General features: G+C 40.5%; 1 pseudogene; it reads left to right on the top strand.

Moving 5' to 3' along the window:
- Positions 1 to 8,519, top strand: part of LOC142932128 (C-Jun-amino-terminal kinase-interacting protein 1-like) — a 31,615-nt pseudogene extending 23,096 nt beyond the window's left edge.
- The last annotated feature ends 2,271 nt before the right edge of the window (positions 8,520 to 10,790 follow it).

Genomic DNA, 10,790 nt, shown 5'->3' with positions numbered 1-10,790 from the left:
AGGTGGAAGCAAGGGGAGGAAAAGGTGACTATAACACTGAGGTGGATGGCACCAACTCTGTCACTCAGGGAGATGGTGCGGCTGCTCAGATTGTACCACAGAGTGAAGCTATGGCACTGTTAAACTATGACTCTGTTAAATACACTCTGGTAGTCGATGAGCACGCTCAATTAGAGCTGGTCAGCCTCAAGGACTGCTTGCACAGTTACAATGAGCACAATGATGACAGTGATGCAGAGACGGTCTATCAGTCAGCCAATGAGGAGGAAGATCCAGAGTATGAGGAGGAAAGGAAGAGGAGAGAGGAAGCAAGGAAGCAAGGTACAGATTGTTTTTTTTTAACATGGCTGAGCTCTCTTCTGTCCCAAACAGTTCATTAAAGTTCATGAAATGTAAAGGTTTGTCCCTTTGGGAACATGAATAATCTCAGTAAATTCCATTTTTATCTGCCCGAAGACATCTTGTGTACAAACTAAGTTTACACCTGATGGTGCTTAACTAAAGACGTTACGACTCACGTGACTAACGATTGACATGACAAAACCTTTACTTTAAGTTTCACTCAGGACATGAGCAGCGGGCTCCTGGACGAAAGCCCCTTTTTCCCCCGACCCATCCACCTCCCCTTCACGTCATACAATGCCAGTTGCTCTTCCTTTAATTCTGCAGGCGGGTGTGTCTCCTTCAAACGCTAAATGAGCATCAGTGTCATACGCCGATGTGTTATTTGACGCTTTGTGAGTGAGAAGGGGTTGATGTAAACTATTTATTTTAGTGGAAGCAATACAATCATTTTTAAAGCAATATTTTTTTAAACAATGTTTTGACTGAAATTATTGATTTATTTTGTAAGTATCCATGTAATGTACAGCAAATAATTAATTCATATTAATTAAATGAAATACATTTGGAAATGAAGCCCTTCAGGATGATTCAAGTCATGTTTCTTTTCAAAGATAATAATAATAATGATCGCTGTACATTATTCCTTATATAATATCGATGATTAATGAAGTTGAGTTAAAGGAATGGTCGTGGCGTTACGCAAATCATTAGGAACTGTGTTCTGGGGACCGTGAATATCCACAACGGATTTAATGGCAAATTTCCCAGCAGTCAGCTCTGAATCCAAGAGTTGGAACGAGAGACAGACTTAGTGACTGACAGAGAATACTGTCTTTAATAACCAAAACTAAAAGAAAAACATGCCCCTTTCATACAGTAACTTCATCTTCATTTCAGTCTGTTAATCTAATTAAAGGATAATATTTCTGTAACATTACTAGACGGGGTGCACTCACACTGCAAAGTTGAGGATTTAAAAAAATATCACTGTTTAAAAGGAATATTCTGTAGTATAGTAAATTATAATAGAATAAGGTTTATTGGCCAAGTATGTTTGGACAGACTAGTAGGCAAAAGCACTAGCTAGCTCAGCTCGTGCTTTCACTTCTTTTGTTTATTTGTCCAATAAGGCACAGTGATTTACTTGAAGAGCAGAGGACCCAATACTAAGCCTTGTGGAGCACCTCACTAGATGATACTGCATGTGCAGCTTCAGGACAGAAGATTGTCTGAAGTTGAAATCAAGAATACACTGTCTGTTTGCATGGTTCCTTTGTTCCTGCTAATTGCTGCTAGTGGTTTAAGTTTTCCTTGTTTTTGGTTCCAAGACAGAAGGAACGAGGAAGAAAACCGAAGAAAGGAGGACGAGATGAAGAGAAGGAGGGAAGAGGATTTGAAGAGGAAGAGGGAGGAAGAGGTGAAAAGGAGGAGGGAAGTTGTGGCAAAGATCTGCAAGCCGTCCAAGGTAACATCAACCACAACTTCAGAGGAAGAAGAGTCTAATGGAGGAAGACCAGCAGCTTCCAGAAGTAAGAAGTTCCTCAACCTGTTTTCCAACAACAGCAGTCATTACAGCACCACAGGTTTGTATATTATCTCAATATTTAGTTTGAAGCAAAAATATTTTGTCTGCATCACAGCTCTCTTTTCTGTGATTTGATATTGTACAGAGAGAGGAATACGTTTATTAGGGTTATAAGTATATTCACTGATACTATACGTGATATAGTCTTGAAAGGGTTTATATAATGGTTGGAAGTTCACTTTATTCATCACATCAATGCATATTTCTGCTGATTGAGTATGTTGAAGCTTACATTGTTACTGTCAAAAAACTGACTTTAGACACATTGGCAGTTCATTAATTGGAGGCAGTGAGGTTCAGGTGAAGCCTAATAATCACAATGAAATGACATTTTGTTTTGCTTCCAGCCGACAAACCTTTTGTCGTTTGTATGTTGCTGTTTTTCACAAATTCATATCATATCATATCAAATTACATTTATTGGTCACATACACAATCATGCACAGGACCTGAAATTAAATTAGTTTGTCCCAGAAACCAATAACAAAACTGTTAAAGAAATAGAATAGAATACTATAAAGTGAAATATTCCAAATACGATTAAATATTTTACAGAAGAACTGAGAAACAAAAATAACAATACACCAGTCCTTATGAGCATCACTGTAGGAAATAACTACTGTGAAAATGTCCACCGCATTGCCATGTTAGTGCTGCTTAATTCAGTAAAGTTCCACAAAAAGTCTCAGGAATCATTATTGTATTTCCAATACTACTACATGCTTCTGGGGATGTAAAGGCTTGGATGACATTCTCAAGCCTTTACATCCGCCCAGTGGCACTACTGCAACTCCCTTTATACTGGGATTAGTCAGTAGTTCCTGTCCTGCCTGAAACTGGTCCAGAACGCTGCAGCCTGGCTCCTCACAGGTACCCGGAAGAGGGACCATATCACCCATATTCTGGCCTCTATCTACTGGCTGCCAGTATGGTTCAGAATTTATTTGAAGGTTCTCCTGTTTGTCTATAATGCCTCTTTATGGGCTGGCCCTCTCTTGTATTACACAATACCTAAGCTCTCATTCTCCTTTGAGGTCCCTCAGATCAGCTGACTTGGGGCTACTGGTTCTCCCGCAAGTCAAACTTAAGCACATGGGTGACCGCTCCGCTGCTGTTTCAGTCCCTAGACTGTGAGACAGCATTAGATCTGCCGCTTCCATTGAGGCGACAACCACACTCGTACGTTTTCATTTTTAACAGTTTTAATTGATGCTTTTGGTAATTTACAGTTTCTTTGTGAGCTTCACAATAGTTGTATAAAATTAAGCATCAGCCCTCCTAAAAGTAGGGAACGGTGCCTTCAAACGTCTGCTCTGTAAGGCTGATCACGCCCCTGGACACGCTTCTCGCAAAGCACTCAAATAAAAGCTTGACTCTTGCACATGTACGCAGTAGTAGTATTATAAAATGCATAATATAACTGCACAACAGCTGCTAGTATAATAAACAATACAGTCAGCAATACCTGTAATTCCTTATCCATGTTGAATCACCACTAGCTGCTGGGTAATCAAGGGGACAAATCAGGGAAGGACATGTTATGACTGCTAAAACCCAATCAAGTAGTGAACGTGGGAGTCTGCATCATTGTTTTCAAAGGTCTACGTTTCTGCCCGTCCAGACTCAAATACAACCCTGACGTTTTTAAGCCAAAATGGTGTCAGCCGTGTTTTTAAATGTCTCCATTTAGGGGATCTAAAACGCCGGTGTGGAGTGTGCACTAGGTGTAAACATAGCAAAAGATGTGTGTTAAAATGAGAAAGGTAGTAGTGGGGATGTATCCTGATAAATTCAAGTCCAGTCTCAAAACACACTTTTATTCACTAGCGTTTGATTCCACCTGATGTGGCTGATTTTTGACATACATTTGTTATTGACTTTGAGGGTCTCCGAGTTGAAGGGGCGGGAGTAGTGGCGTACCTCGGTATCTCTTTTCATACTGCTACCAGGAGTAGGCAAGGTCAATAACTTCCAATTCCAACTCATAGAAGCTCTAAGCGTTCTCATGGTGGTGGCCATTTGAACTCTCCATTCCTCAGTAAGTGCCAAGATTGGATCACTTGCTGTTGTGTTTGTGATGATACGATTTTGAGTATAACATAAATGCTGTATCATTCAGGTGCTGGGTCATTTGGTGTGTTCTCCTGTGTTTTGGATGGAGTGGAGAGACAGCAGAGCCACAGAGCTGTCTACAGGTCAAAACATATGAACACACACAAGCTAATTGTGACATTTCCAAATAAACCCATTAGATAATAATCTGTACATTTTTTAGGTTTGTCCCTCGTCATGCAGACGAGCTGTACCTAGAATCAGATGATCCGGTGTTAATGCTGAACCAGTCTGAGGACCTGTGGTGTCAGGGTTACAACATGAGGACTGGAGCTACTGGCATCTTCCCTGCTTTCTACGCTGTCAGGCTGGCCAAAGATATTAACCAAGGTACACTGCAAAAAACTGTAATGAAAAAATAGAATAGCATACCATCAACAACATCTCATAATTATAGTTTATTTTTTCTCCTTTGTTGTCGCAGTCCAGAAAGATGGCTGGATAGACCAGTTCCTGGTGCAATTCCTGGGTTCAGTTCAGGTCCCAATCCACAAAGGCAACGACATGCTCTGTGCTGCGATGCAGAAGGTACATACAGACACTGAACAACAGAAGCTAACCATTCAATCTGATCATCAGTGTTGGAGTGATCAACTATGGTAGTTAACTTCCAGGTTGAGCATTTAGCGAGCGGGCTTCAGAGACATAGCTCCTGAAAATGGGTCAACTTTCCCCACAAATTTGAACCATTTTTCAAGTAAGTATCGCTTGGTACAAATGTATTTTATAAAGTAAACACTACATCCTGACAGGACATGTTCTCATTTACCATTTGTAGCTATACCTACGAAAATAAATGTAATTTGTATATATCTCACAAAATCAATTTGTATTTATTCCATGTAATCACAAAAAGGGATGTATTAAGAGTGACAAACAGTGTGTGGGGAGGAGGTCAGGGTGGACAGATGGGTAAAATAACAAACGTTTGTAGGGTAGACTGCGGTTCTTGTCCCTGTAACCAGAAGTCACAATATTGATTTATTTGTCACATAGTTATTTTAATCCAAACGCTGAGTTATTAGTCATGTAACTTCCGTACTAGTTATTTTAACACAAACCACAATGTTGCCTAAACCTAACGAAGTTGTATCCTGTGAAGACGGACGTTTGTATTGAAAAGACTGTCAGCAGTAACCAGCTTCAATTTACATGAGTTGCTGGACATTCTTGGAAAATGCATGAAAAATGAGGAATGACTTTTTGTAAGATATCATAAGATAAGATAAGATAATCCTTTATTAGTCCCGCAGTGGGGGGATTTACAATACGAACCATTGTATGAGGATACGTTGAACAGGACAGCCGAAAACTACCAAACTGACAAGACGACGAGCATGGAAGCTCACTGCGTTAGCCGAGAGCTACCGGGGAACTCTGCCCAACCCTCCCACCTATCTGCCTTATACAGCCTGATTCTACATGTGTAGCCACAGGTGGGCCTAGGTGGGCCAATGAACCAAATGAAAACTTTAAGTGTGAAATTTCATTCGTCTCTGTCTCAACCTATTGCAGAGGGTAGAAATCTCAAAGCCAATACAAATAAAACCAAAACTATGTGAGATTTGGGTGAATTGACCCTTTAACTGATTTAAATTCAGTGTGTTATAAATGTGGAACGCTGTGCCTGTTGCAGCTGTAATCATTGTGTTTCCTTCACTGGCTCCAAATCTTTACCAAGAACATTAGAGCACACTGAAGCTCCAGGCTTACTTTGTAAAGAGACACGTTCTTTCCTGTCACCTCATGTCTTACATTGTACTTTTACTGTGCAGCAGGTTTGCCCTCGTTGTGAAAAAAGAGTCAAATAATTGTATTGATTTCTCATTGTTGCAACACAAGTAGGAGTTCTGAATAATGAGTAGGGGAATAATTCATCTCTTTCTATATTCAGCACAGAGAGGAACAATACAAACTTCCAGTGGCTGTTGAGCTGCCGGCTGAGGTGTTGTCACAGAGCTCAGTACTGCTGCTGGTCTCAGGAGACTTTATTTGGGTTAGGGTTAGTCACGCCGTGATTGTTCAGCTGTGCGGAGGTCACAAATATATTTCTGACGCTTCATGTGAACCCTTTGAATGTCTTTCTGGAGAAAGTGTCTGAGAATGTTGACAGCTCCCTGCGTATTTCAGTCTTAACTCTCCCTATGAGCCAGCATTTTAATCTGCCTTTGAGTGCGGCCGCCACAACCATAAACATCATGGTCATCAATGACCCTAAGACTGGCCTAACACTACTGATCCATGTAGAATATACCAGACCGTGCTGCTGAGAGTCAAGGCTCCTCAGCTATGTTTATTGACGGATTGACTGATTATTTGTGTTTACAGGTGGTGTGTAACAGGCGGTCAGCAGGTCAGCGTCCCTCAGCCTGTGTGCTGGAGGTTAGTGTGAAGGGTGTGAAGATCAGTGTCCAAGACCAGTGTAACTCTGCACATAGGGTACGTGCACTACCTACCTACCTTCTTAAGCTTAATACCTTTTTAAATCCAGTCACCTGCTGCAGGTAATTATGATGTTGGCAATAAGTTACTTTGCTGTAGTTAGCTGTAGCGCTCTATAGTGGCGATCAGCAGTAACTACAACTGCTACTCAAAAAAGGTAATATTGATGTCTACTCTGACAATTTGGATAAATATCCCAGATAGAACACTTCGAACTTAAAACATTCAAAGGTTTACGTCTCAGTGTGTGTGTGTCCGTCTCTCAGGGGGACCAGTGTTTCCACTTCTTCCAGTTGAAAAACATCTCATTCTGTGGCTGTCATCCAAAACACAGCAAGTGAGTCGGACCACTTGATCTCATCGATTCCTACACTTGCATGAGCAGATTTGCCTCAACAAATAAGTGTAAATCAACCTCTGAACAGTAATGCTGATCATTCCACTGCAGGTATTTTGGTATCATCACCAAACACCCTGACCAACAACGCTTTGCCTGTCACGTGATGATGTCAGAGACAACATCACATCCTCTGGCCGAGTCTGTAGGGTAAGACCTATTGTGTTGTATACTGTATTCGCTGTTATCCTGTTGTATACATAGTTTCTGACTTTTACTATTGGATATACATATCTGCTCAGGGCCAGCATTGGAAAGTACTCCGAAAGGTACATAAAGTACTGGACCTTCATTTGAGTATCTCTAGTTTATGCTACTTTATACTTCTACTTCATTACACAGGGAAATGTTGTACTGGCTCCAGCATACTTGGTGTACTCCCCTAGGTTACATTTATTTAAAAGCAACAGTTACTAGTTACTTCGCTTATTAAGATATTATAACAATGAGCAGATAATATAATGTTTTAACAACGTACAACTCTGCATAACAAGTACTACTTTGTATTACTTTGCTACTAAAAAGTCAAATGCAGGTATATAAAGGAATATTTCTACATTGGGCTTTTGCTTCTTTTACTTAAAGTTATTGTGAGGAACTTTTACTGGTGTAACCGGTTGTATATGGACCCAAATGCAACACACCAGATTCCAGGGATCTTTGGCCTTTTATTACAAACTTCCAGAAACAGCAGGCAGAGTTAAACAGGGTCAGGATCAGAAGGCTGGTGGGTTTACCGGGAGTCAGGCAAGGGGGGTAGAAGAGGGGCAGGCAGGGTGGGTAACAGGAGATCAGTCCTGAGAGCGTGCTGGAGAGTCTGGCATCGAAAACCGAAGAACACTCTGGCAATGTGTGTCTGGGAGGCAGGAGTCTATAGAGGGGCTTGATTACTGATCAGAGGCAGGTGAGTGAACAGGTGAAGGGACTTTAGACTGATGAGGAGGGAGTGGAGCTGAACTGTGACAACTGGTTATACAACAGTTGGTTCCTACTGGTAGCAAACAACAACACCATGCTACTGGTGACGGTTTGGAACGACTTGTTTAAACAGAGGTTAGGTTGAGGCAACAAAACTACGACCATAACTCCACAACGTGGTGTCGAACACCGGACTCGAAGGTGACAGTCCTGTGTTCGTGACTATTTCACCTGCCATGATACTGGGCTGACTGAGCGGATCAAACGGTCCGACACCAGGCTGCTGGAGAACCAGACCCGACCAGGCTGCTGCAGTTAAATCAGAGGTTTTCTAAAGGGAATCTGGTGCTCGGGAACACCACCACTTCCTCCCACAGGAACCTACGAAATCATCACAAAATGAAAGTTCCTTTTTGTGACTTTAAGTGAAGGATCTAAATACTTTTAATGACAAAAATAGTTATATTCATTATCGATACAATCATATCTATAATGATATTATATATTATAATCATATCTATAATGTCAGTCAGGCCAGTAGTTCTATCTTGCTCTGTACCCAGTGAGAGTGTTAGACGATACAACACAACAGATGTGTGCTCATCTCTTCTGTCATTTCCTTTATTCTCTCCTTTGGTGTCCCACAGGAGGGCATTCCAGCAGTATTACAAGGAGAACATTGGCTACTCCTGTCCCACTGAAGACATCTTCATTGAGTAACACCTCTCCCCCATCCACATTATGTATTGAATACTCACTATGTGCATGTAAGCTTGGTCTTACACAGCAAACTGGACCACTCATATGTCTTTGTCAGAGTACTTGCATGGGGGATTTCTCTTCTTCCCTGCATCCAGTGATACAGCGAGCTTGTCCTTACTTTAGCCATGTCACAATATAAATACCTCTATGGATGGATTGGATCACATGAGATGTTCCATCCACTGAGAACAGATGTGACATAAACCCTACCTAAATACAAATATGTGATATTGATATATTTTATGGGTCACGTGACTACATGTAGATATTGGATGTAAAACCATATCGACAGCCTTCAGGACTATGGAGTTCATTTAATGACAGAATCTTTATGTTGTACATTTCTTAACTTGCTGAAATGTATGATAATGAATAGTGACAGTTCTGGTAATTGATTAACCATTTAATTCATGTATCAAAAAACAAGAGTCAGCAGCCGTGTTAGCAGCTCAGTGAGGTTGTGTTTATGCACAGCAGTGCTTTAAGCTACTGTAAATGCTCATTTCAGCATGCTAACATATGCACAATGACAATGTTTATCATGTCAGCCACTAACATCTGTTTAAACACAAAGTTCAGCTGAGGCTGATGGTAATGTCATCAGTTTGCAGGTTGTTTGGCCATAAACCAAACTAGATGAAAGGCCAGGAGATCACCACAGCTGTTAGAATAATCGTTCGGATATTTTAGTCTGGAAAGAATGTCGGGCCGACTGACTGACACTGACATGTGTAAAAGCTCACGATAGTGTGGCTGATGAAAACGCTATCTTTTGTTGTTTCCAGCTTCTAAAATATCATGTAATGGATATTGAATATGTTTGTGTTTTTGCACTGTTGGTCAGACATGATAAACAATTTGAAGACATCACCTTAAGCTCTTATAATGAACCTTTGCCATCATTTCTGACATTTCATGAACTGATTAGTCAATGAAATGAAAAAACACGAATCAATTCAAAAAAGGTTCTTTAATCTCGGTATGATGAATGCACCTGAGTGAAAAGGGTCTATATCTGTAGCTTGAGTTCTAGTTTGTGTACATATGACCAACGTCATAGCCCATTCTTAGCTCGAGTGACTGGTTTGTACGGTCACATGTGGTTAAACATTAAGCACTCAAACCTTTTTAATTCCAGTCTCTAAACTTGGGAATATCGATGTAAAAGTAGGACCATAATGTTGACTAAAAGGAAAACTTAGAAGTCTTACTTTGCAATTAAGTTATGTAATAATTTAGGTAGAATGAAAAGTAGCAAAACCTAGCAAGTTATGTCAGATTTGCATGTAATATATCTGTTTATAATGAAGTGGGAGTGCAATGAAGAGCATCTCCCTTAGTTAACATTCATCCTCTTGACCAAAATGAATTTCTAATGTTGAGTATGCATAGATCAGCAATGTTAGTGATCATGAGTATTCTGTTCACTTGGGTAAACAAACTAGAATTCCAGTCACAGTTATTGCAGCTTTAACGCAGTGTCAAATGATGTGAACCCATCTTCAGGTGTTTGGGTTTACAGATGTCGCTGCATACACTGGCCTGGAATCAAACCCAGGTTCCATTGTGTGGAAGGCAGCAATGTTACCACAAACACACACTTGACGATCAAAGAAACAAAGCAAGACTGCATGTTTATGAAAAGACGGTAAATCTTCTGTGTGAAATCAGCTTCATACAACAATTTGAAGGAACATACAAAAAACGAATGGACCTGCTTGTTTCTCTGCACCAATGAGGACAAACTAATGTTTTCAAAAATATATTAGACTTATTCTGTATCTTACAACCCCCTGACTAGACAATCTACTGTTGGAGACCTTTGGAGATGTTAAGGTGCCTAATTTCTCTTTTTGCTGCTTGATGTTTCTTTTTTACCAAATGTGGTTTCAACTACAAACACCTGCAGCATTTCTCTGGTTGAGCAATCAAATGTCCTCTCTTTGTAATAACAAGGCCCAAATGACGCTGTGCAATTTAGTATATGTGCAAAAGAACTGACTGGTGAGAAAGTGGATCACTGTGCAGTCGTGTCCATGTCTGTCCGTGTTACTTTCAGCTCAGACTTCTTTTGCATTGCCTGCTCAAATCTAGGACCAAGTTGTGGTCAAGTCAGCTTGGAAACACTTATTTCTCATTAGACATAGAATTAGTTTCCTCTTTTATTTTGAATGGGATGTATTTAAAAGGAAATACTGAACTTGGCTTTTTGGCACAAACCCATAATCT

This window comes from Anarhichas minor, unplaced genomic scaffold (assembly GCF_050575085.1).
Source record: "Anarhichas minor isolate MPS153535 unplaced genomic scaffold, ASM5057508v1 ptg000005l, whole genome shotgun sequence".
Taxonomy (NCBI): domain Eukaryota; kingdom Metazoa; phylum Chordata; class Actinopteri; order Perciformes; family Anarhichadidae; genus Anarhichas; species Anarhichas minor.
Note: the sequence above shows the minus strand (reverse complement) of the source record. Positions and strands in the feature narration are given on the sequence as shown.